Below are 26,786 nucleotides of genomic sequence, written 5' to 3'. Positions count from 1 at the left end.
TACTGAGGTTTGTGTGCTAAACATGATGGGTTGAAAGCTATAACTAGAAAACACTTCATGCTTTTTTCTAGTAGATTACAGTTCCTTAAATGTTATTTTGAAATATTCAGTTTATATGATTTACTATAGTAAATAATTATTTTCTATTTATAATATTGCAAGGTGAAATAGACAAATACACAAAATGCCTTCATTAAATGTGAAGGGTATGCAGGAAAGTCTTCTGTGTCAGCTGTCTTTCTCTGGTTGTCCAAGGCTTGCATTCATTTTCTTAAATGAAGAATTTAAATTCTGTGAGAAGCAGAACTGTGAAAGAAAGTGAAGTATTGAGAAAAAAAAAAAGAGACTTGGGTGCATGACCTTCATAATGTAGAAATATCATGCAACTGGAGCAAGAAGTAAATTTCAGTGGAAAGTTAGGCTTTGAATATTGCAAACCTTTCAAAGTAAAGCAAAGGTTTCCTAGATAGACTAGTCTATAAATGGGCCTTGAAGCTAGTGCTTCAGTGAATTTCCTATGCAGCCTTATGATCTCTGCAAGTGTAAAGCCTCCCTTGGTAACTAGACTCAGTTAATTAATCAATGGGGCGGCAAAAGCTGACACACTCTGGCTAGGCTTATAAATGCCCTCGGCAGATAGCCTAGTACCTACCTATGAACCTATATTAAAGAGTCATTTCTATCAGTAGAAGCTTTGAGAGATTTACTACTAGATGTGGATGAAGTGTCCATTTTTGTCTTCTTTTTCTTTGAGTCTGTCCAAGAGATTTTCTCAGATGATCTCTTTAATGAAGAGAAGGAAACTTCCATGTCCTCAGGAATAGTGATTATATTGTTGTTTTTGCTATAAGCAGATGCCTCTTCAAAACTATTAAATGTTCTTATTCTGTTAAGACAGATGCATTTTTATTTTTGCAGGATACAAGATTTGTGTTTTGATATTATTTTGTTTTAGTAACTTTACAAAAGGCCAACATTTTTTCCTCTTTTCCAATACTCTTGCAGAATAATCATTATCCAATCTAATAAAGCTTTGCTTATATTTTAATGGAGCTCTCTGACAAGCTGTTTTTAGTATAAGGTCTTTATCTATATAGAAAGAAGGGGATGTAAAAGTCCACAAATATGGACATAACTCTCCTGAACAGGTTAAATCACATACACTGATAGGGAAAATGCACTGTGGATGTCTAAAAATGCAAGGGAATATGTAGAATCAATAACATTTCTTGTTATTAATCTCTGCTTGTTTGCACTATGTGCCACAGGACACAAAAATGCTTAATGAAACCAAAAAATAAATAAATAATTGGGGAAAAAAATTAATAAATATATTTTACAGAAATGTACTGTAGAATCTTGCATTTGGTCTGTGTAAAGGTGCATTCATGCTGTTGCCCAGCTCACATGGGTATGATCAGTGTAGTTTCCAGGCTGTTAGCACAAATATGTATGCAATGAGGTGAATTTGTTGAATGGCTAAAAGGAGCAACTGTGTCCACAGATCCCTTTTGTGTAGGCTCCTACAGGGTGTTGATATTCCCAGTGGATGTGGATGACATCAGGTGGATGTGCCATGTTACTTTTAGGAGAGTTCATGCTCGATGCACGTGTTTAAGTGGTGTGCTGATTAGCTAAGCGTGTTCGTGTGAACTGACCCCCCCCCCAAGGCACAGTGGTGATGTAGGAAGCTGTCAATTAAAACCAGATATCTTCAATTAATAATATTTACTTTTGTATAATTAGTTATGCTGCGTGATGCTACACTCAGCACCATGCTGAGCAAATGTAGGGCCTTTAAATCATGTTAATTATATCCCAAGCAGCTGAAATGCATCAGAATTAGCCAATCCCACATGGTGGTGTGGATCTACACCACAACTGTATGCATTATGCATGCACCCTACATTTTGGTTTTCCCTCAATACTCTGAACCATTGGAGTAGAGACTTTGGGAATTTTTAACTGATATAATGATAGGGGCTGCTGCAGCTATTCTAGCTCTGTATGTGTTAGAGGCTGAAGTCAATGCTGCTGGTGCTGATGACAATAGGCCCAGGCTGAGGAGGGGAAGAGTGTTCAGGTCCAGGGTAACCTACCAGGAGCTACATGAGTTGGAGATTGTAGAGCACTACAGGGTGGATATGGGCCTGTTACAAGAGCAAATGGGGACATGATGGGGGTGTTATAGGCATCTGCATCTAGGATACTCCACCAATTTCTAGATGCTATGCTCCCACATGCCAGTCAGCACATATCTTTCTCCCTTGACCCTGAGGTGAGGGCCAGTAATATGCAACACTTCTATCATGTAGCACACTACCCTAAAGTACCAGGTGCAATCATGTACACATCAAGGCACCACCTGGTGAGCAGGGTAGAATCAACATTAACCACAAGGGATACCACTACATCAACTGCCAAGTCATGTGCAATGCCCAGGGGATTATCATAAATGTGTGTGCTGGCAACCCTGGCAGTTATTACAACTCCCATATCTGACACACATCACAGCTGTATCAGATGTTTGCTAGGGAGGACATCCCATATGGCCATTTTCTGGGGGATGCTTGCTACACCCTGGAACTGTGGATAATGACACCCATCAGAAATGCACACACACCCACCCAAGAATGCCATAATGAGGCACACACACAAACTAGGAACATCATAGAGCATGTGTTTGAGCTTCTGAAGACATGGTTCTGGTGCCTCGATATATCTGGTGGAGCCTTGCCGTATACCCCAGCCACATGTGCACAGTTATTCACAGTATGCACTATGCTACACAACCTGATCCTGCAGAAACAGCTGCAGCAGGATCAGCAAAGGGAAGCGATACACAGCTTCCCACCAGTACCTACGTCACTACAGCCACAGTGACAGGAGGACTCAGAGGAGAAACCCTCTGCTGATGTCCCTGTAGACAGTAATAGGCATACTCAGTACACCCTGGCTTTGGCTAAGAGATGATGCATAGCACATTCGCTGACAACCAAGGATCTAGGGACTAGCACCTTACTCCTACCCACATACAGATATTAACATTGATGCCAGCCAACTCACACATCTTGTACCTATCCATGTGTCAGCTGTGTACTGCTTGCATCACACAGAGTCAGCCCTGAAATACAGTCACATCAACTGCTGCATTTGCCAGGGTAGTCCATAACCTGTGCAGTACTATAGTGGATTGTTATGTTAGGTCATTGTAGCTATGGACCAGGTACATTATGCAGGCAACTATATCGGGCTACTTGGACAGACAGTACATCCACATGGGTCTACTGACACCCATTTCACTAAAATGTCACCATTTCTATTTGGGAGGCCTCATGCATGGAATATTTTTGCAGTCTTGATGCAACAGCTTACTGGTACATCATTCAAGGAACATGTTGGAAAGAGAAGTTAAGTGACAATCAGACTACTGTTTGTCCTAGCAGAACATGGGCATTTGTTCCCCATCCCTCAAAATAGCACTGTCCCCATGTAATTACAATAACACTAAATGTATGCTGTATGACATTACATACAGTTAGTATGTCACACAGCATCAGCACAGTAATGTACAATCTGAACATACATTTTATGTGTAATTTAACTGAGAATAGCAAAGTACATTTTTATGCAGGTGATGGTGTGATGAATGATTTCTTGTTCATCTAGCAGCTTCTGTGGTACAATGGACTATGGCAGATAGCATGTGTGATGGTGTCCAGGGTTCTAACCCTGAAATATCCAGTTATTATGCATGTGAAGCAGCAGTATGTGTGTCTTTCTACTGATTGTGACACTGCGCATGCTATACTACTATGACTCTATTTCGCATATTAATTACACATGTGCATCGGCACTACATTTCTAAGACCTATTTAAAGAGTCCTTCAGTAACAATAGATAAGTTATTAGCAGAATTATAAAGGCTGGGACTTGAAACCATATGTCAGCATGCATATGTAGAATATACATCTATACCTCCTGTAACATGATGTAGTATAACAATATCATAACAGCTGTGAATGAAAATTGTGTTGTGATGTGATTTATTTGGAAATGACAGAGCCATATGCAACACACTGAGCAATAAATCAGAACAAATAGGTATTGGGTCACTCTTGATAAGATGGGTAGCTGCATGGCTTACATATAGAACATAGGTTCATAGGTTCATATGTTCATAGGTTGGTACTAGGTTATCGACCATAAGACCTATACAACCCTAGCCATAACAATTCCCTGGCTATTTCTTCCCAAACTATTTACTTCCCTGTACCCCTGTCTAGCAGGTGACTGACGTGATCCCTGGGGTGAATTTCCTATCTCCCATCCAATAAAAAAGGTTCATTTTGAAGAGGGCCAAAACGGCACTCTGCTTGACATGTATGGGTAGTCCATTCCACAGTCTGGGGAGTCTCTGGGTCAGGAACCTATCCCTCCAGCACTTTTTATGGCAAGTATCATACAGCAATTGGACAAATTATATTTTTGGTTACAGTCAGGGTGTCGCCCTGGGCTCTGTACTAGGCCCACATTTGTTTACATTTGTCTGTACACCTGTCTTTGTCATCAGAGTTGTTCTACATTCTGTATGCAGATGGCTTGAAATTGGGTTTACTGTTTAAATGTGTTACAGATTGGGCTTGTCTGCCCAATAACTTGGCTGCAGGAGCATCATATGCTGTTAAATACACCAGACCGTAAGCATAATGACATTTGGAAGACAGAAATAGAAAGGTGACTATTAAATACATCACACAGTGATTGAAACTGCAGATTCATTTAAGGAACTGGGCATATAGGTAGATCCAGCTTGGAGTTTTCCAGTTCATATCAGAACCCTGACCAGGAACACAGCTAGGTGTGAACTGGAGTCAGTTTTTGGAACAGTAAGTCTCAGGTGTAAGCAGTGCGCCTCCCATTTGTGAGTTGCTAAACAACGTGCAAACAAGCCAAAATGCCACTGAACATGCTCACACTGTTAGTTAAGCAGACCACAAATCCGTTGCTCCTCATGCAATTTTGTTTAGAAAACTATATATAATATATATATATATATATATATATATATATATATATATATATATATATATATCTTATATATTTGTATATTTATGTATAGATATATATGTATATATGTGTTTGTATGTGTCTATTGCCCTACATACATAGATCAGGGATAGTAAATGACACTTATAATGTTAAAGAAGGACCACAAAGAATGGCTCAACATTAGATAATGCACTTACAGAAATTTGCAACTGCATAGACTAACGTGTTGCAATCTTAAAACTACTGGGATATCTGAAGTTCACAGTTCTGGCAGTCTTCACCCATCAGATATAAATGATACCACATTTAACAGCAGACCACAATATACTGTGAAACACACATAACCCTGAGTCACACCTGTGTACTTCCAAACAGCTCGACAATGGTGAGTCATACCACATCTCCCTAAGAGACCATGTAGAACCCTTGAAATGTATGGCATGGTATAGTAATATGTACATATATTGTGAAGCCATATGTATGCGTCTACACCAGCAGCAACACCTACATTCAATACAGCCCTCTGTGTCTGCTTGATTTCATCAAACACACATCAACAACTGAACAATTGGTGTAATGTATTATGTTGTGTGCCCACTTATTGACAGGGTAAATTTACTTTTGCCACAGGCCTGCCCAAGCAAATGCAAACAGACAAATATGTCCAACACAGGTACTGTTGTCATATAGCTAGGCTACAAAACAGTTTTTTGACTGTTAGGCTACTAGCTGCAGTTGACACTAGGATGTTGCGTGATTCTGCAGACCTCCCAACCTGTTAAGCACAGGGTTTGTTTATGTTCTCTAGGATAACTTCACCTGCAGTCATTTACAATGTCAGACTTAAGACGAGGTGTGTGTGTTAGGTATTGTGTTCTGTAGTGTGTGTAAGAGTAGATAGGTAGGGGTTAAAGCTAGACTTAAGCAGTAGCATGTGCAATAGGTACTGTGGTCTGTAGTCTATAATACTAGATAGACAGGGGTTCTAATCTCATGCCACTCCACTTGGTGTGTGCTTGTTTGTATGTGCATCTCCCTTCAAAACAAATGTGAATTTCAAATTGCAATGCTTCTGCACTTTTGTCCTCCACAAGGCCTGCTGATGTCATCTACCATAACAGTATCTAAAGCCATGTTAATGTCAGACTTAAGTCATGGCAGATTTGATAAGTACTATGTTCTGTAGCTTGTAAGACTAGATAGATAGGGGTTCTAATCTCACTCCAGCCCACTTGATGTCTGCATATGTATGTGCATCTCCCTTCAAAAAACAAATGTGAATTCCAAACTGCAATATCTCTGCACTTTTTGGCCTTTGCTCTTGATATAGGCATCCAAACTGTTGTCTTCCACAAGGCCTGCTGATATCACTTACCATAAGAGTACCTAAGCCTTGATGCAGTCCTGCAAATAGTTGTCCTCCACAAGGCCTGTTGATGTCATCTACCATAAGAGTACCTAAGCCTTAATGCAGGCCTCCAAATGGTTGTCCTCCACAAAGCCTGCTGATGGCATCTACTATAAGAGTACCTAAAGCCATGTCAATATCTGTCTTAGGCTGTAGCACATGCAATAAGTTCTGTGATTTGTAATATATAAGACTAGATAGATAGGGGGTTCTAATCTCATGCTAGCCTACTTGGGGTATGTGTTTGTGTGTTCACCTCCCCACAAAACAAGTGTGAATCCTGTTTTCTCCTCCCCATAAAAAAGTGTGAATCCCAAACTAACTACCAAATTACAATGGTACTGCACTTTTTGGCCTTTGCACTTGATGCAGGCCTCCGAGCTCTTGTCTTCCACAAGGCCTGCTGATATCATCTACCATAACAATACCTAAAGCGATGTTAATGTCAGACTTAAGCCATGACATGTGCAATAAGTACTGTGTTCTGTAGTGTGTAAGACTAGATAGACAGGGGTTTTAATCTAACTCTAGCCCACTTGGTGTGTGGGTATGTGTATGTGCATTTGCCTTCTGGCATTTGCACTTGATGCAGGCCTCCAAACTATTGCCCTCCACAAGATCTGCTTATGTCATCTATCATAAAAGTACCTAAAGCCATGTTAATGACAAACTTGTACAACTAGATATGTATGGGTTCTAATCTCACTCCAGCTCCCTTGGTGTGTGGGTGTATGTATGTGCATCTCCACACAAAACAAATGTGAATTTCACAATGACTTAAAACAGGCAGGGTTTTGCACTGTCTTGGGCCCAGCAGGTGATGCAGGCCTCCAAACACTTGCCCTCCACAAGGCCTGCTGATGGCATCTACCATAAGAGTACCTACGTCATGTCAATATCAGACTTAAGCCATAGCACATGCGATAAGTAATGTGATTTGTAATATATAAGACTAGACTGATAGGGGTTCTAATCTTACTCCAGCCCACTTGGGGTACGTCTGTATGTGTCTACTTCCCTACAAGTGTGAATCCTGTTTCCTCCTCCCCATAAAACAAGTGTGAATCCCAGACTAACAAATTACAATGGTACTGCACTTTTTGGCATTTGCACTTGATGCAGGCATCCAAACTCTTGTCTTGCACAAAGCCTGCTGATGTCATCTACCATAGCACTACCTAAAGGCATATGAATGATCTGTAGTGTATAAGACTAGATAGGTAGGGGGTCTAATCACACTCCAGCCAACTTAGAATTTGTGTGTGTGTGTGTGTGTGTGTGTGTGTGTGTGTGTGTGTGTGTGTGTGTGTGTGTGTGTGTGTGTGTGTGTGTGTATGTGTGTGTGTGTGTGTGTATGCTGCCCAGTGTCCTGTAGACATAAATAAGTAGTGGCAATGCTCTCACTGTATCCACATTGGTGCGTGTGGATGTTAGTCACTGTTTTGCATCAGCCCATGGTATCATAGGATCATTGGATCATTGGAATGTACTAGGCTAATGGCCCTAAGGCTCTTATAATCCTAGCTAACTTTTTACCCTTATTAACACAATCAACACATATTGCCTCTGCCCAGGAGGTACAAAGGTGGAACCACTGTGGTATAATTATGGTCACCCATGCAATTGTATAGATTGCATCTGAAAATGGCCTGTGAGGTACTCTGTTTGACATGAAGTGGAAGTCTGTTCCAAAGGTGTGTTAAACTCTGGTAGACAGTTGTCTCACTCCAGCAGGTGCTATTAATTTTACATACCAGGTTAAGTTCTTAACTGCAAGTAACCCTGCTATCCATTTGACTTAATGTGCAGCATTTCCTATAAAGCAGGGTCAGAGATTGCCACATATGCAAGGCAGAGATCACATCTGAGTAGTCTGTACGGCACACACTAAATTGACAGTGATTTCAGACAATTCCCAGAGAACAGACACTGAAATCTTGAATGTCCCTTGTCAGGAACCTTTATGGTCTCCCCAATTGTCACAGCTGTTTGGACAGGTACATATCAAAAGGAGCATTACACTCAAATATTTGCCTGATGAGGGAAAAGTATATGAAGGTTATAACTTCTTTTTCTGGAGGGAATGCCCTCATGTATGACATGAGAAAGATAGAATGCCATACTCACCATTGTGTAGCTGTTCTGATCTAAGTTAAGGTAGCTGTCAACACGTGTCACCAGATTTCTCACCCCTGACTATGTACTAAGTGTCACTATTGCTGTGTTACTTAGCAGGAACATTGCTGTTACCAAAATGAATGATAATAAATATATTTGCACTGAGTTTAAGACCATGTGTTTGGTAACAATCATCTGTTCATGGAACTTCCTCATGTAGGATGTTGCCATAATTTGGAGATTATATGACCGCTCCCAGTTGACAGGCATCATCAAACATTGTCAGCTACACACATGTACATTGTGCCTATACTTCAGAGAAATGGATTGCAAACAGTAGAAGACCCACAACCAAACCCTGTGTGACACCACTGGTTACAGTTCTGCTATCGGAGGTGTTTCCCCTATTTTGACTATATGATTTTTATCAGTGAGCCAGTTAACAACTCCTCTAATGATATAAGGGTTGAAGCCTAGTTAGGTGAATTTGTCAAGGATGCCTGAGTGGAGGATAGTGTCAAATGCCTTCTCTAAGTGCCGATAGGCTGTATGCGCAAATTTCCCATCAGTCAGGTCCTTGGTGATGGTCTCAAAAAAGCCTACCAGGTTTAACTTGCATGATCTCACTTTGACAAATCCAAAGTGTGTATGGTCAACTAATTGAACATTATCTACATTTTTGGCGATACTGTTCATGATGATCTGCCCCATGACCTTGCAGATATGGCTAATGAGGATGATAGGCATATAGTTTGCTAGGTCAGTTGATGCAGAACTTCTGTGAAATGGAATAATGGCTGCTTTCCAGTCAGTTGTGACAAAGCCATTGGTTACACTATGTGAAAAGTTCTCAAGGGTGTTACTAGTCCATGTTGGAGCCCACTTAGGATACAGCCTGGGATGTTATTAGATTCCATAGATGCTGTGTTTCAGTCCTTACAGAGTCCAGTTATGACATGCATTTCAGAGATACAAGGTAGGGGACAGGTGATAGGGATGTCATGGTGTATGTGTGGTGAGGACAGGGGTGGGAATTTTCACAGAACCTGTCATCCAAAAGTGTAGATATTTTTACAGCACCAGTATATGTGGTATCATGAAATAAGAGTATGGCACAAATCTTGCCCTTTCCTTTTAGGTTACATATGTAACTATAGAATACTTTGTGGTTGTCCTTTGTAGAGGAGGCTAATTTAGACCCATGCTTTGTTTTGGAGCACTTTACAACAACTCTTATTTGCTTGTTCATGCTGATGAGTGAGTGTTTCCATTTCTGGGGGCTCTCTCCCTCCTACTCTTAGAGAGCAATGTCTCCCTCTTATTGTAAAGCCTGTTAATGGCAGTTGTCCACCAGGCAGGTTTGTTCTTCCATGAGAAGCTTATTTTGCACCTATCATGTACAGCCATTTCAATGCAATTATACAGGTGTTTGTATAAAGCATTGGTGTACAGCTCTGCATAGTTGCCAGTTCCTTCTGATGGGGGAGGTGCATTGAAGCTATTGATACCATCACTTAAGAGGGTAAAATCTGCTTTGATGAAGTGCATTACTTTATTTGCTGCAAGGGGGTATCAGGTGTGATGCTTACTTAAAATGAGACAAATTACCTGTCAGATTTCACCAGGGAGGTGCACACAGTAGGGGTGCTGCAGTGATGTCCCATATTGTTAAGCACCCCATCCAGTATGTAGGATCCCCTTGTGGGGGTGTTAACCAGCTTGTCCAAGGCATTGTGGTTAATAAAGTCAAGAAATCTTTGTGCAAGTGAGCTTGAGCATGACTAATATACCCAGATGGTGGGTAGTTAATCTCACCCAAAACCATGGTGTCCGGATGTAATGTAATAGACTCAAGTAGATTCAAATAAGCAGAGTGGATGTCCTGATTCATGAAGGGGCTCCTGTAGCTGGCAATTACTTGAGTAGGTGCCTACAAACAGTCCGTACCACCTTAAGTATCTTCAGAGAATCATATTGTGTAACCAATCTAGATGTGTATGTATACTTAATGAATATTTATACACTGCCTCCATTACTTTGCATGCCAACAGTTTGAGGTCTGCACGTGTGGAAGGAATTGCAGACTGGTAAGGCTGTGTTGCCACAACCTTGAACCAGGTATATGTGACTACTCAAATGTCTACGTCTTCCAAGGTGCTTCCAGTAAGTGGAGTTTCATGTTGACACTTCTAGCATGTAGCAGCATAACCCTGAGTTTGCTTGTAGATGGGCTTTTTACATTGGAATGTTGTCCTTCGGACACCACCTAAAAAGGCACTATGTGGGTGGTGAGAGCCTTTGTCAGTAGCCAAAATCCCACAGGTAACAGATGAAAACCATCCCTGGCAAAGCGTCAAGGTCTGTTGAGCATGTTATACCAGGCTGACAGATAGTGGATACCCTTCATATGACACTAGACACTAAGCCAATTATTGAAGTCAATCATTTTCATTTTATATTGAGGCATCATCCTAGGTGAATGTAAAATGAAGCTGAAGGCCAAGGACATATTTATCTGAGACACATAGTTCAGTCTTAGATTCATAGGTAGGTACTAGTTTATCAGCCAAGGGCCTATGTAAGCCTAATAAACAAGGCTCCCTGGCTTTCACCACCCAAAAAGGTTATTTTCCTGTGCCCGTGCCAAGCAGGGCCACAGAAGTGATCCCCGGGGTGAATTTCCTATTTCCCATCCACTCATCAAGATTTTTCTTGAAGAGTGCCAGTGAAGAACTCTGCTTGACATAGATATGTAGCTTGTTCCAGAGTATGGGAAGTCTCTGGGACAGAAATCTATCCCTCCAGCATGTTCTGTTTATTGTGGTGACAAGGTTTAGGTCTCTAGAGCATATAGCTCAGAGGGATTAGGATTTCTTAAGTGTAGCATGTCCAACAGCACTGGGTTTGACATAGCTTTGTATGTTAGGCAGAGATCACATCGGAGTAGGCAATATGCTATGAAGTAAAGCTGGGTTTTTTTGAGACAGTCAGCATAGGGCATATGCTATTGTACCATAATCTTCTTTGTGAGGTATTTTTGGCCTTTCCTGCTATTGCAGATGTCTTGTAAGGTACATTCCAAATGGGATGTTGTACTCAATAATGGGTCTAATGACAGCCGAGTAGTGGGGAACAATGACCTCTTTTTTCCTGGATGAGAACCCATTCATGATGAGGTGTGCCATGTAGAAGGATTTCCTGACTACTGTGGTGATGTGATTATCAAAGGAGAGATTACTGTTCACCTGAGTCCCAAGGTCTCTTATCACACCTTTGGCGTTAAGTGGATTGCCGCCTATGTGGTAGTTCATGGGTACAGAATTTTTACCAAAAGGGGATGACAATGCACTTTTTGGCATTGTGTTTGAGGCCATGGTGCTGGCACCAGGCATCAGTCTCAGTAAGCCCCTTCTGTAGGATGTCCACGTTGTTTGGGGACTCGACTATTGCACCTAATTTGCAGTCATCTGTGAACTTCATCAGCCAGAGGCCCTCTGTGTTAGCCCGTACTTCAGAGAAGTAGATCCCAAACAGGAGAGGACCCAAGACTGAACCCTGTGGTACTCCACTTGTCACAGGTTTGAAGTCAGATTTGGAGTCTGCAACTTTTACAGTCTGGGTTCTGTCAGTGAGCCAGTTGGCAACCCATCTTGTGATGTATGGATTTATGCCCAGTTTAGTGAGTTTATCTATGATTCCAGAATGGGGGATGGTGTCGAAAGCCTTGGTGAGGTCAAGATAGGCTGTGTGAACTGCCTTGCCATCATCTATAGCTTTGGTGACTGTTTCTAAGAAGTTGATCAGGTTCAGGAGACATGATCTACCCTTCACAAACCTGAAATTGGTGAGGTCCAGAGCTTGGAGGTTACCAATGTCTTTGTTTATGAGTTCCATGACAATACATTCCATGGCCTTGCAAACCAGGCTCATCAGGCTAATAGGGCGATAGTTCCCGGGGTCTGTTGTGGCTCCCCCTTTGTGGAGTGGTATAGCTGTTGCTGTGCACCATTCAGTGGGTACAAAGTCTGTCGTGAAGCTATGATTGAACATGGTGCTTATGTGGGGGGCCAGTTAATTCTGAAGTATGTGTAGAACACAGCCTGGGATTTTGTCCAGACCCATGGATGTTGTGTTCTTGGCTTTGGAGTGTGCAGTTTTTACCTTCTCAGTTGTGATTGCAGGGGCACTGCATTCTTCCAGTATGGATATGGGCCCTTTAGGGGGTGAGGGGGGTAAAGTTAGCACTGAACCTCTCAGCCAGGATGTTGGCAATATCAGTTGGTTCTGTATAGAATGCTTTGTGGTTGTCCTTAGAGTCAGTGGCAATCTTGTTTTTGTTGCTGAGTTTGTAGGATTTTATGAGGGATCTCAGCTTCTTACTGAGGCTGACCAGGAAGCTCCTCCACTCATGGGATTTTACTCTATTTTGCATCAGTTTCTTCCTTCTGTTCATAGGTTCATAGTTTAGTACAGTTTCTTCTTTCTGTTGTAGAGTTTTTTTATAGCAGGGGGCCACCAGATTGGCTTCCTTTTTTTGGAGGATAGCATCTTGGTTCTGTTAGGGATAGCACAATCCATGCATTCATGCAGGTGCTTATAGGGTGCACTTGTATAACATTTGGCAGTCGTAACTGTATTGTCCATTTGCATGGGTGTCATGAAGTTCGCCACTTCTGTCTTAAGAAGCATGAAGTTGGCTTTGGAGAATTTTTTTACTATGGTTTCTTTAATGGGGGGGTGGGGGCGGGATGTGGGTATCCATGGTGATTAGCTTATGGTTGGATCTGACCAATGAGGAGTTGACTTCAGGTGTGGAACACCAGTCACCCATGTTGGTAATGATTAGGTCCAGGATATTATTGCCCATGGTGGGGGTGTGGATAAGTTTATCCAGGGCATTGAAGTTTATGAATTCTAGAAAGCATTGAGCAAAGGAGTTGGTACATGAGTAGTTTTCCCAGTTTATGGTGGGGTAGTTGAAATTGCCCACTATTAGGGTGTTTGGTTGAACCCTAATATTTTCTAGTATATCAAGAAAAGAGGAGTGGGAATCCTGGGGCATGATAGGGATCTGTAGCAAGCTGCAATATGGATTGCAGTTTTCCCCAGAGTTAGTTGTACTTGGATAATTTTGGATGCATTATGTTGGGCAACTAGCCTGGAGGTGTGGTTATCCTTGATGAATATGGACACACCTCAGCCCTTGGTGTTCCGGTCCTGGTTAGATGGCCGAAAGGTACGGTATAAGTTATATTCTGGTAGTGCAAGGGTGCTCTCTGGAGCCTTGTACCAGGTTTTAGTCACTGCACAGATATCGATGTTCTCCATTTTAAGGAGTGCCTCAAGTATGTGCATTTTGAGGTTTAAACTTCTAGCATTGAGTAGCATTACCCTCAGTTTTTTCTTGTCTGTATCTGTTACAGTGGTGGATTTGTCATTTGAACCTTGCCTAAAAAAGGCACTATAGGGGCATCAAGAGCCTTAACCAGTATTCGGAATCCCAGGGGCAACAGGTGCAGGCCATCTCTGGCAAAGCATCATGGCCTGTTGACTGTGTCATCCCAGGCAGACAGACACCGGATCCCCTTAGAATGACACCAGAAGCTTAGCCAATTGTTAAAGTCAATCATTTTGTCCTTGTACTGTGGTATCATTCTGGGTGATGGTAGGATGCTACTCAGGGCTAGGGTCATACCTGCCTGGGCTACAAGATTGGAGAGCTCCTCCATGTCTCTTTTCATGTAGTCCAGAGAGGTATGTCTCAGGTTGTTCACACCAACATGGACAATGACTGAATCATATCTGTACCTTTTTTGGAGTGACCTGAGTGCGTGGGTTATGTGACAGATCCTGGCACCCAACAGGCAGCTAACAGTAACCTTCTCCTTGTCTATTCTGGTGAGTGGAACATCAGTGTGCCTGACTATAGAGTCACCTATGACTAATGTGTTAAGTACCTTGTTTTACCTTATGGGCTGTGGTTGAGTGGCTCACTGAGTCTGTGTGTTATGTGTCTTTTGGGTTGTGATGAGGGGTGAAGGTTGCTTGCGTTTCTGCTTTGGAGGTCTCTGTTGCTTGGGCGGATTCTTATTGAGAGCTTCCGAGAATGTTTTTGTGTATCTAAGTGTGGGTTTTGGTGGTGTAGTTATAGTGGGACTATGTGATGAGTGTGGTGTGAAGCAAGTGTTTACCTTCTTCTCCTGAGTGACAGGTTCAGTCTTGGGTTGTGAGAGCTTTTCCTCCAGTTTGTCCAGATAAATGCATCTTTCACAGGTTGTACTGTTGGGTGGTATGAGGAGAGGGTTGTCAGTGTACATGAGGCAATTGCTACATTGCCCCAACATGCCCAGATTCATCAGGTAGACAGGAGAGAACACCTGGAGCTGTCCCTTGGACATGCCTGGGTAATCACTTTTTTCCTCTAGACAAGTGAGGGAAGTAAGTACTAGAGCTGTTTCCTCGAAGTAACTTGAGGAAGATAAGTACAAAAACTGTTAACCACTAGGTAATGAGAAAGGTTGAATGCTTCAGTAATTTGTAGCTTATGTAGTGCTTACAATAGTTCTGAACCAGTGCTGAGCATGGAAAAGCAGATTCAAGTGCTAAGATTAAGAAACTGGCTAGTTCTAATGGAAAAACTGAATAGCAGAATGTATGGTGCCAGGAATAGTTTAACCCTCGCTCTTCATACAGTCCAGAGAGGTACATCTCAAGTCGTACACACAAACAGGAACTATGATGTAGTCATAACAGTACCTGCTGTTGACAAACTTGCATGCGTGATAAGGCATATCAGAGCACCTCACAGACAGCTGGCTCTGTCCTTTCCCTTATGTAGCCTGGTGAGAAAGACATCAATGTGTCATATGATGTAATCACGTATGAGTAATATGCTTGATTTAGTATTTTGCCTTAAGGGTTTGAGCGGTGTTACAGTGGTGAGTGAGCTATTATGTGTACTGTTCTGCAGAGGTAGTATTGTATATAGCATGCTTGTGTCTGTGTCTCTGAGATGTCTGGTGTGCACGTATGTTTCTGGTAAGGACCTCTGCATGTGTAGGTATGTGTGATGTGGATTTGGGTGGAGTAGGAGGTGAGGTGTGCATGTTGACTACCCGCTCATTGTGATATGTATAGTATGTTTTCGGTGAAGATATGGATGTCCTTGCATGCACAGGAAACTTGTTCAACTTTGCATTCATTACTTTGCCTTGCACATCCACAATGCTTGTCAAACAACCAGACAGCAAATAGATGATGTGTGAAATGATAGGGGAACACAGTGTTTTGTTACGGGAGCATAAATGTACAGTATGACATAACTAGGACATAGGGGAGGAACAGCAATATTGCCCAAAGATGGCCACTCTTCTCCAGTAGGCCTCACATCCATGTCACGCAGATCACCACCACGATGCTGTTGAAGGGCAGGCTGCATGAATTGCTGTGAAACTGCCACCTAACATGGATAACTGCTGCTGTAGAGCTTGCTAGGTCAACCATGGACATCTGTGTCACCTGACATTCAACATTATATTGTGATACAGCAGCTGTGCTCCTAAGCAACATCAGGTCAGTACCCTATCAAATCCTATCAGACTCAGACCCAAGTCATAATATATACAAAAGTCAAATGACTGGTCTGGTTGCTAACCAAGGCATCTACCTGGAAAATGCTACAATAATCCTACAGATGCTTGCATCATCTGGGACAGCTGTGTGGATCAACGAACAGGCTGTGTCTTGCATCATATCTTAAGCTTGGTGCTAATGTCTTGCTTCTGGTGAGAGAAAGAGAATAGATACTTTGTATCCCAGCAGAGTGAGGCTGCGGTGAGACCAGCAGTAGTAGTATCTAGGCTGCAGCAGTTCAGGTGACTCCTTTCTTATCATCAGTCATCTCAAGGTGATTCTTTGTTTTCACTAGGCACTGCTTGATTAGTGTCTAACTTCAGAATAACTGCCAAAATACTCCTTCCTAAACTTTACTGAGAGTACATATTAGTTTCCCCTCCAGTGTTTGGTAGTGCTTTGTACAGACTCAGACACCTTAGGTAAACTTTTTCTTGTAAACCATGATGGAATTAACTCCAGTACTGAGTTGCATACCTGACAACCAGCATGCAGTGACTAGTACTATCCCATAGTTGCAGAACAGATACTTATGACATTGACTGCTATTGCAATACAACTGTGTAATCAATATAAAAGTATCTGTTGCCATGGATATGAGATTTCCCACTGTGAACTTTAACACCTTGGTGGACTTTGGCATCTTGCGGCAATGCAGAAATCAACTCATGTTTACTGACAACCACTTAATTCTCAAACAAACTGTTATGGTATGTGAGAGATGTATATACACAATGTCACCAGAGGCAAAGCTCTCACATTAACCTACTGCTAATGTCAATAAGACAGTCAGTGGTACACACGCCACACCCATCACACACAATTCAAAGCAGACATGAGCTGAGGCACTGACATGTAACTTTCATAAATCCCAAAGACCTGACAGAGAAAGCTCAGATAACAAATACCCTCAGGAGCCTCATATGCACTCTAGAAACAACACACATATGAATACATATAGCTAAATCTAATAGAGGTCCAACCATTAAGCCCATAATATAAGCCAACACACAATCCAACATCCTAGTCAGTGCAGACTTCATTGTGAGACACACTGATGTCCCTCTCACCAAGCTGAGTAAGGAGAAATGCATGCTCACTTGCTTATCTGGGGCTGTGATCCACCACATTATGTACATGTTCATGTCATTGGGCCGCAGGTAACACAAACTTAACATGTGAGAGATAGAAGTATATTAAAATCCAGGAATACATGCTCTCTCACACACCAGTCAGTACATATGACAATGAGCAGGTTGTCACCATGCACACCTCACCTCCCACTTCAGCCAAACCCACATCACACATACCTACATAAACAGAGGTCCTCAACAGAAACATACATAAACAGCAGAGACCTTCCAGACATGTACATACATAACTTCACTACGGAATGCAACACATGTTATTTCTCATTCCAGTCTCTCACCTGTCAAGGCCTTAATTCAGAAAAGCAAAACAAACTAATTGGTCAAATGGGATTCCATTGTGAGATGCACAGATGTCCCTCTCACCAGGCTGGATAAGGATGAGGTCACGGTCAGATGTTTGTCAGGTGACACGATCCACCATATCACACATGCCTGCATGTATCACAAAATGGGCACCGTTGTGACTCTGATATACTCCATGTTGGTGTGAATGACTTCAGATATACCTCTCTGGACTATATGTAGAGAGACATGACTGACCTGTCAGACTATGTGTCACAGGAGGTATGCCCCCTAGCCTCAAGCTGCAATTTACCTTCAACTAGGATGATGCCTCAATATAAACAGAAAATGATTGAACTCAATAATTACCTCATTTTCTGGTGTCATTCTAAGGTGATACAGTATCTGTCAGCCTGGTATGACATGATCAGCAGACCCCAGTGCTTTGCCGGACATATTCATCCTCTCACCCCTGGGATTTTGGATACTTGGCAAGGTGCTGGCCACCCCCATAGTGACCTTTTTAGGCAGTGTCAGAAGAACAAAATCCCAAATGTGAAATCCCACATTACAACAACCTAGAGCTTATGCTGCTAAATACTAAGTGTCTTAACATGAAACTGCACTCACTGGAAGCAGTCCTTACCTTGGAAGGCTCACACATTTATGCAGCCATGGAGACCTGGTTCACGGCCATGGGGAGTACTCCAGCTAGGGTTGCCACCTTTTTAAATGGCCAAAGTGGGACATTTTTGGTACAAATGCCAGGTTTTGCAGGTCAAAACATACCCATGGCCAGTACAAAGGACAGAACTTCACTTTTTTTCCTAAATAAAGGTGTATTCTTGTAGCATTTTAGTTGCTTATTCTGTTTCTTATAACATTTAGGAGTTTCAGATACAGAATAACTGTTTTATGCAGCTATTACATAAAACATAGGAAATAATGCTGTCCTAAAATCTCAGGACATTTGCCATTTTTACAATTATTTTGCAGGACACAACTGTCCAAAGAGGGACTGTCCCTTGCAAAGTGGGACAGATGGTAACCCTAACTCCAGCCATATTGGACTACACCTCCTTCCACACATTCAGACCATAAACTGCAACTGTGAAAATGTAAGGAGGCAATGTTTCTATAGTCATTACTGATGACTACACATCCACATTGGTTACACAGTAGGATTCCCCGGGGTATACTTCAGGTGCAATTAACTGTTGGCAGGACACCTATTCAAGTCATTGTCAGCTTCATGACCCCCTCTGAGAGTCAGGACAAGCACTCTGCCTATTTGGATCTACTTCAGTCTATCAATATACATCCGAACACTATGGCTTTGGTTGACTTTCACTATCCATCCATAGACTGGGCAGATTACTCATGGTGTAACTCACCTGCCCAAAGGTTCCTCAACTTTGTTCACTCCAATGCACTGGAGCTGCTGGTTGACACCCCCACAAGGGGTGCCAACATCCTGGAGCTGGTGCTTACCAATATGTGGTGCCACTTTAGCACCCCCACTATGAGGTTTTCCCTAGTGAGATCAGACCACAAGTCAGTAACATGTGAACTAAGTTTCACATGCCCCTCCATTCCAGCCATCAAATGGACCACACTTCTCAAAATCACATAAGTACCCCTTATGGGATGGTATAAATAGCTGTAATGTACCCCCACTGCCCTCAGATGGAACTGGCAACTATGGCCGGTTCTACACCAATGTGTCATGCAAGCACCTGTTTAACTGCATTAACTCGGTTGTACCTGATAGGACCAAAACAATCTCCACAAGGAAGAGCAAACCTGAGTGGTGGACAACTGACATTAACAGGCTTTAACTTGCAACACTTCCTATTCAGTTTAAACAATGTAAAAAGAGTTCTTGTGAGGTCCTCAAAAGCAAACTGTGACTTAAAATTGGCTTCTTCCACAAAGGACAACCAAAAGATGTTATTTAGTTACATCTGTCACCTAAATGGACAGGACAAAACCCCAACGATAAAAGCAAAAAACCAGGAACACCAGCTGGGCAGCAAAAACCAAACCGCTTAATAGAATTTGAAAAATAGTCGTACACTAAAGCGTAATGTCCTTTATTTCCACAACGGAGAGCCACAAATAGCTCACAGCACCACAATAAAAAGAAAATGAAAATAATGTTAAGCGCTTTCTCCCGGATTTAATACCAGGCTTCCTCAGAACAATTCATTTTCACACAACAGTGAGTTTAAATATCCAGTTAGTAAAATCGCATGTTCCAATTTAATGACGAAAATTTCGTCATGCACCACAACCGTAAATATAAATTATAAAATGCTATTTATCACCTTCTAATAAATACCAGTTCAAAAAACATGTAATACACAACAATACGTTAATCTGTGTATTAGATTGCATGACTATAAAATATGAAGGCTATGAAATATTAAAACCAAATGTTTAAATGTTCGTTCAGTTGAAAGTACTGCATTTAAATAGCAATAAGTTAAATAAATCATTAAGTGAGTAAATGAATAAATGAATAAATAAAATAAATAAATAAACTGAATAAAAGAGACCTGGAACCACAAAAAACATCTTTACTAAAAAACTACTTCCTAACAATGAATTAATTCAAACAATTGTACATAAAAATATATATTATACAGAAAAATAATGTGGTATATTTTACCTGATAAACATTTTTTTTAAAAAAAACCTTTTTAATAAAACTTTTTAATAAAACTTTTTTGTTATTATTGAACTTAAAAAATAACTTGACATCTCTGCAAAAAATATAAATTACAAAAGTAAAAAACGGTAAGACTCATGAAAGGGTAAAACCACTAACAGGGGTGAAACCCAAGGTCTGACAAGAATGAATTCACTTGTATCATATCTATAATCTAACAGCTCTCAACTTGAGAACGCTGCTAATATTAATATTTTCATTTAGACCAGGACTCTTACCCGCAGTTAATCTAAGTTGCCATAGCAGCTCTCTGTATTCCAACCTTGTCTCCCAGCTTCCACCCCAAGGGTCTACATCTACTTGCTCTAAAACCAAAAATTTCAAGTTCATATTGTGGCATAAAAGTGAATGTTTGTAAAAAGCATTAGTCTCCTTCTTTTTGCTGATGTCATAAAGATGTTCATAGATTCTTCTATTTAAAGGCCTTTCCATTTTCCCTATGTAAAAACTCAAACATATAACACATGTCCCCAAATAAACTACCCTATTCGATTTACAATTAAAATATTGTACGGGTCTTATATTGAATTTCCTAGAAGGAATAAACAACGAGGTCTTGTTCATTATAAATGTGCGTTGATTACAAGAACCACATTTAAATGTGCCTTTCAAATTTTTATTGCACCGTATAACCTCTCTATTGCCTCTTTCCAAGTAATCTTTAAGATTTAAATCCCTTTTTCTAATAAACCTTGGCTGGACGGGAATATAATCTTACACATCTTCATTTGTTCTCAGAACATGCCAAATTTTTTTAATAATGGCTTCAGTCTCAAATGATGTCTCAGAAAAGGTGTGAATAAATGCTCCATTAATATCATTGGAAATAACATTATCTAGCTTTTCAGTAATGTTTCCTTTGCCAATCAATGGATAATATTTAACATCTCTGTTTTCAATCACTTCCTTAACAATACCTTCAATAAAATCACTCGGATATTTCCTTTCCAAAAATAAAGTTTTTATAAAGGACGCCTCTTCTAAAAATTCATCCAACCTACTCATCATTCTAGATGCCCTAATTAATTGTCCTTTCACAATCCCTTTCTTTTGAAATAAGGGATGACCACTCTTGAAATGCAGATACATGTTTGAAATTTTTTTTATGAAATATTCTTGATTGAAAGCAATTTTTCAACCCATCTTTGTATAAAGAAATATCCAAATAATCTAATCTTTCCTCATTCAAGTTCATAGTATCTATTCTATCTATGGGCGGCACAGTGGTGCAGCGGTTAACGTTGTCGCCTCACAGCAAGAGGTTCTCTGGTTCGATTCTCGGCTGGGGTGCCTTCTGTGTGGAGTTTGCATGTTCTCCCTGTGTTCGCGTGGGTTTCCTCCGGGTACTCCGGTTTCCTCCCACATTCCAAAGACATGCATCTGGAGCATTTCTCCCCGGGCCTCCGCTGAAAACAGGCTCTGTGGAACCTAGTCGGACTTTCCCGGTCAACAAATGTTAAATAAATAAATAAATAAAAATAAAATAGTAAATTTTAAAAATTCAGTTGTTTCATTAATATAACTAAAACATGTTCCTACATACTTCCTTTGTTCCTTTCCACAATAAGCAAATATCATCCAGAAATCTACTATATTAAAATATATGTTTCTTCCATACCGTTTCTAATATAAATTTCTTTTCCCAAAAATACAAAACACAATTTGCATGTAAGGGGGCACAAGCTGCCCCCATTGCTACACCTTTCTTTTGGTGATAATATTCACCATTAAAATATACAAAATTGTTTTTGAGAACTGTCTCTGTAAATTCCAGGACCAAATCAATAATTTTCCCGTCCAGTCCAGATTCAGTAACCAATGCATTAGAAAACCATTCTAAGCCCTTTTAATGGGGAATACTCGGAAAAAGCCCCGTGACATCTATTGTCACCATTAATAATTCTTTATCAAATAATTTTTTTTAATCTTTCTTAAAACATCCCACGAGTCTTTAACAATGTGCTGAATTGAATCAACGACATTTTTAACCATAGTATCTACAAATATGGCTAATGGCTCCATAATCCCCCAGCACCTGCTACAATGGGCCTAAATTTAATGTTTTCAATGCCCTTATGTGTCTTGGGAATGCCAAAAATTGTGGGTATTCTAGGTCGATCAACTTTCAAAAAATTGTGTAATTTCTCATTAATTGTTTCCCTGTAATAAATGGTCATACAAATATTTTATCTTTCCATAAGCTTTATTAATTTCATTATGAGAAACAAGTTCATAATGAACACTATCGTGAAGAATATTATGTAAAAATACATCGTAATCTTCACTATACATCATAACAGCACCCCCCTCCCTTTATCAGGCTTCATGACTCTAACCTTGTTAAGTGTAAGAATGTCTAAAAGCTCCTTGTCTTCTTCAGAGAAATTTTTTATATTCTCTTCTTCCTGATGTTTAACGACCCTAATTTCTCTCTCAACTAATTCTTCAAATGTCCTCAAAAGAGGATGAATCGGGGGGTTAAAAGTACTCTTCCCGACCAATTGGTCCTTTACCTGAGTTTGACCTTTGAAAAGGATGTTCAAATTTAATTGTCTTAGGAATAATTTTAAATCAATAATAGTGTTAGCAATCGAACCAGGCCGTAAGGGAACAAAATGAAAACCCTTAGTGAATAAGTTGAAATATTGGTCATTAATAGACAATTCCATAAAATTAAAAATAGTAAAATTTCCCTTTTGGCAAACAACTTGTCTTCCCGTCTCAGTGTCAGATACAAAAAAAGGGGGGTTAATGTCTATATCGTAATCCATATTAACTTCAATTTCCATCACTTGTTCCAATTTCTCCCCTGAAAACTGCTCCCTCCCCCCTGACTGTAAAAATCATGAACGGATGCGTTTCTACTTTTCTCCGCTAACCTTTCACTCCTTCTCAATTCTTGTGGTTCATTGGAAAAATTATTATTATTTGTATAATTAACTTGAACATTATTGTCACTATTTCCTTGAAACACATTATCATATAACTTAGGTTGTCTCATAAAATTCATCAATGGATATGCTCTCCCTTCATGATACTCCACTCAATCCCTTTCTAATTTATGAATCTTCCTGTTCACAATTTTGTTACAATACTGATCTACCTGTCTAAAGACTTCCTTGCACCTCCCCTTTTCCTTTGCTATCATTTTATCATTAAAAAATGTCTGATTTAATTGATTCAATTCCTTCAAAAGGTTTTCACCTTTATTTTCATATTCCCTAATCATAAGGTTCATAACCTCAGTACCTGCTTTGTTAAAAATTTCCATTAACTGTTGGTGTAACAGACTGTCTGATTTTACATTGTTAGGATATTTAAAAAATCTCAAACCTTTAGGTACCCGATTAACATGGACACATTGTTTTAAGTAGTCTATTTCCAACTGAATAGACTTGAATAAATGTAACTTATCACTAAAAATTTTAAAATGGTCTTCGAAATTATTTACATTGTTAGAAGACATACCTTCAACAAAATTAAATCTCTTAGCGGTCCAGGTCTCAAAATTTAATTCAGTACAATTGATCACATTCAAAAAATGTCCTTTTGTAGCACAATTTCTCGCCAAAACCAAAGTGGTGTTAACATTGTAACTTCCCGTACAAGTGTTCAAATTATTGTCCACTTGGTTAGAAGACGCCAATCTACTTCCCTCAAATTCAAATCCTTGATTTGGTGCTCTTTCTCTACGCCCATTGACATTGTCCAAAAATTGTTGTTGGTTGCCAGAGAGACCAGTTCCAGCTTCCTGTCCACCATCTCCCAAGGCATTCGTCAGCTTTGTCAACAAAGCCAATACTTTGTTGAACTCGGATCTAGTAACCGGCATATTGTACTGAATATCGTCATTACCATTGTCTCTAAAGACCAAGGGAGTATCCTCCAAGTTGTCGGTTCCCTGCTCACCAGCCATACTAAACTCAGAACAAAGCCCCAGTGATAAAAGCAAAATACCAGGAACACCGCCTGGGCAGCAAAAACCAAACCGCTTAGTAGAATTTGAAAAATAGTCATACACTAAAGTGTAATGTCCTTTATTTCCACAACGGACAGCCACAAATAGCTCACAGCACCACAATAAAAATAAAACGAAAATAATGTTAAGCGCTTTCTCCCGGATTTAATACCAAGCTTCCTCAGAACAATTCATTTTCACACAACAGTGAATTTAAATATCCAATTAGTAAAATCACATGCTCCAATTCAATGACGAAAATTTCATCATGCACCACAACCGTAAATATAAATTATAAAATGCTATTTATCACCTTCTAATAAATACCATTTCAAAAAACATGTAATACACAATACGTTAATCTGTGTATTAGATTGCATGACTATAAAATATAAAGGCTATGAAATATTAAAACCAAATATTTAAATGTTCGTTCAGTTGAAAGTACTGCATTTAAATAGCAATAAGTTAAATAAATGATTAAGTGAGTAAATGAATAAATGAATAAATAAATAAATAAATAAACTGAATAAAAGAGACCTGGAACCACAAAAAACATCTTTACTAAAAAACTACTTCCTAACAATGAATTAATTCAAACAATTGTACATAAAAATATATATTATACAGAAAAATAATGAGGTATATTTTACCTGATAAACAATTTTTTTTTTTAAAAAAACTTTTTAATAAAACTTTTTAATAAAACTTTTTTGTATAAAAATGTTAATATTGAACCTAAAAAATAACTTGACATCTTTGCAAAAAAATATAAATTACAAAAGTAAAAAACGGTAAGACTCATGAAAGGGGTAAAACCGCTAACAGGGGTGAAACCCAAGGTCTGACAAGAATTAATTCACTTGTATCATATCTATAATCTAGCAGCTCTCAACTTGAGAACGCTGCTAATATTAATATTTTCATTTAGACCAGGACTCTTACCTGCATTTAATCTAAGTTGCCATAGCAGCTCTCTATATTCCAACCTTGTCTCCCAGCTTCCACCCCGAGGGTCTACATCTACTTGCTCTAAAACCAAAAATTTCAAGTTCATATTGGGGCATAAAAGTGAATGTTTGTAAAAAGCATTAGTCTCCTTCTTTTTGCTGATGTCATAAGGATGTTCATAGATTCTTCTATTTAAAGACCTTTCCATTTTCCCTATGTAAAAACTCAAACATGTAACACATGTCCCCAAATAAACTACCCTATTCGATTTACAATTAAAATATTGCACGGGTCTTATACTGAATTTCCTAGAAGGAATAAACAACGAGGTCTTGTTCAGCATAAATGCACATTGATTACAAGAACCACATTTAAATGTGCCTTTCAACTTTTTTATTGCACCGTATAACCTCTCTATTGCCTCTTTCCAAGTAATCTTTAAGATTTAAATCCCTTTTTCTAATAAACCTTGGCTGGATGGGAATATAATCTGACACATCTTCATTTGTTCTCAGAACATTCCAAAATTTTTTAATAATGGCTTCAGTCTCAAATGATGTTGCCAAGCCCATGGCCTTAATCTCAATGCAACAAAACTGTATTAACATCCCTCTCAGAAAGTAAGATGTCCCTGCTAACTCACATATCCATAAAAACACCAGTCATATGTACTCACTGGTGAGAGAACTGGTCATACAGGTTTACAATACCCTTAACTTTGATCACCATGTCTCCACAGTGGAAAAAGGGCACTCTATACTGCTCAAGTCATAATTAAGGCCATTGCACCCACAACAGTAAAAGTAGTTATAGCCCATTGTACTCTACCCTCATCTGGCCAATAATGGAATACAATGTCCCTTTTGGCATCCACCTTTACAAGCACCTGCAGTAATTATACAGACCACAAAGGTCCAACACAATGGTAATTCAAGGTTTTCGGCTCTTGTTCTATGTTGATCGTCTGAAATCACTTTCACTTTATTCTGTGTCATGCAGACAACTCAGAGGACATGTGTGTCTTGCATACAAGGCAATCTTTGACCACGCTTTATTGGAAATGCTACATATCCACATATCAAATGGTACACGAGTTACTCACTATATACACCTCAACCTGGTATATGACAGTAAGACAACATACCAGAGGGTCAGATTTGACTCCCAGAAGGTACCACACCTTTGGAACTGACTCCCAGTTCATGTCAAACAGAGAACCACATTGGTCCTATTCAAACGCAATCTGGATGATGGGGTGTGTAATCAAAATTCACTCCAGAGGTTCCATTTCTGTCCCTCTTGGATTGGGGCAATTGTTGTTGATCATGTAAATAAGGTACAACTTGGCTAGGCTTGCAAGGGTCCTAGGACCATTAGCCTAATAAGTACCTATGATCCCATAAAATGGCCCAGTCACAATCCATGTAGTAGTACATGACCTGTAACATCCCTCCTTAGACTACATGTACAGATACTATTTGAGCTCTGGGAAGATGCCTGTGT

This window comes from Protopterus annectens, chromosome 5.part1 (genome assembly GCF_019279795.1).
Source record: "Protopterus annectens isolate FY-2018-M chromosome 5.part1, PAN1.0, whole genome shotgun sequence".
Taxonomy (NCBI): domain Eukaryota; kingdom Metazoa; phylum Chordata; order Ceratodontiformes; family Protopteridae; genus Protopterus; species Protopterus annectens.
This window is presented reverse-complemented; position numbering follows the sequence as displayed.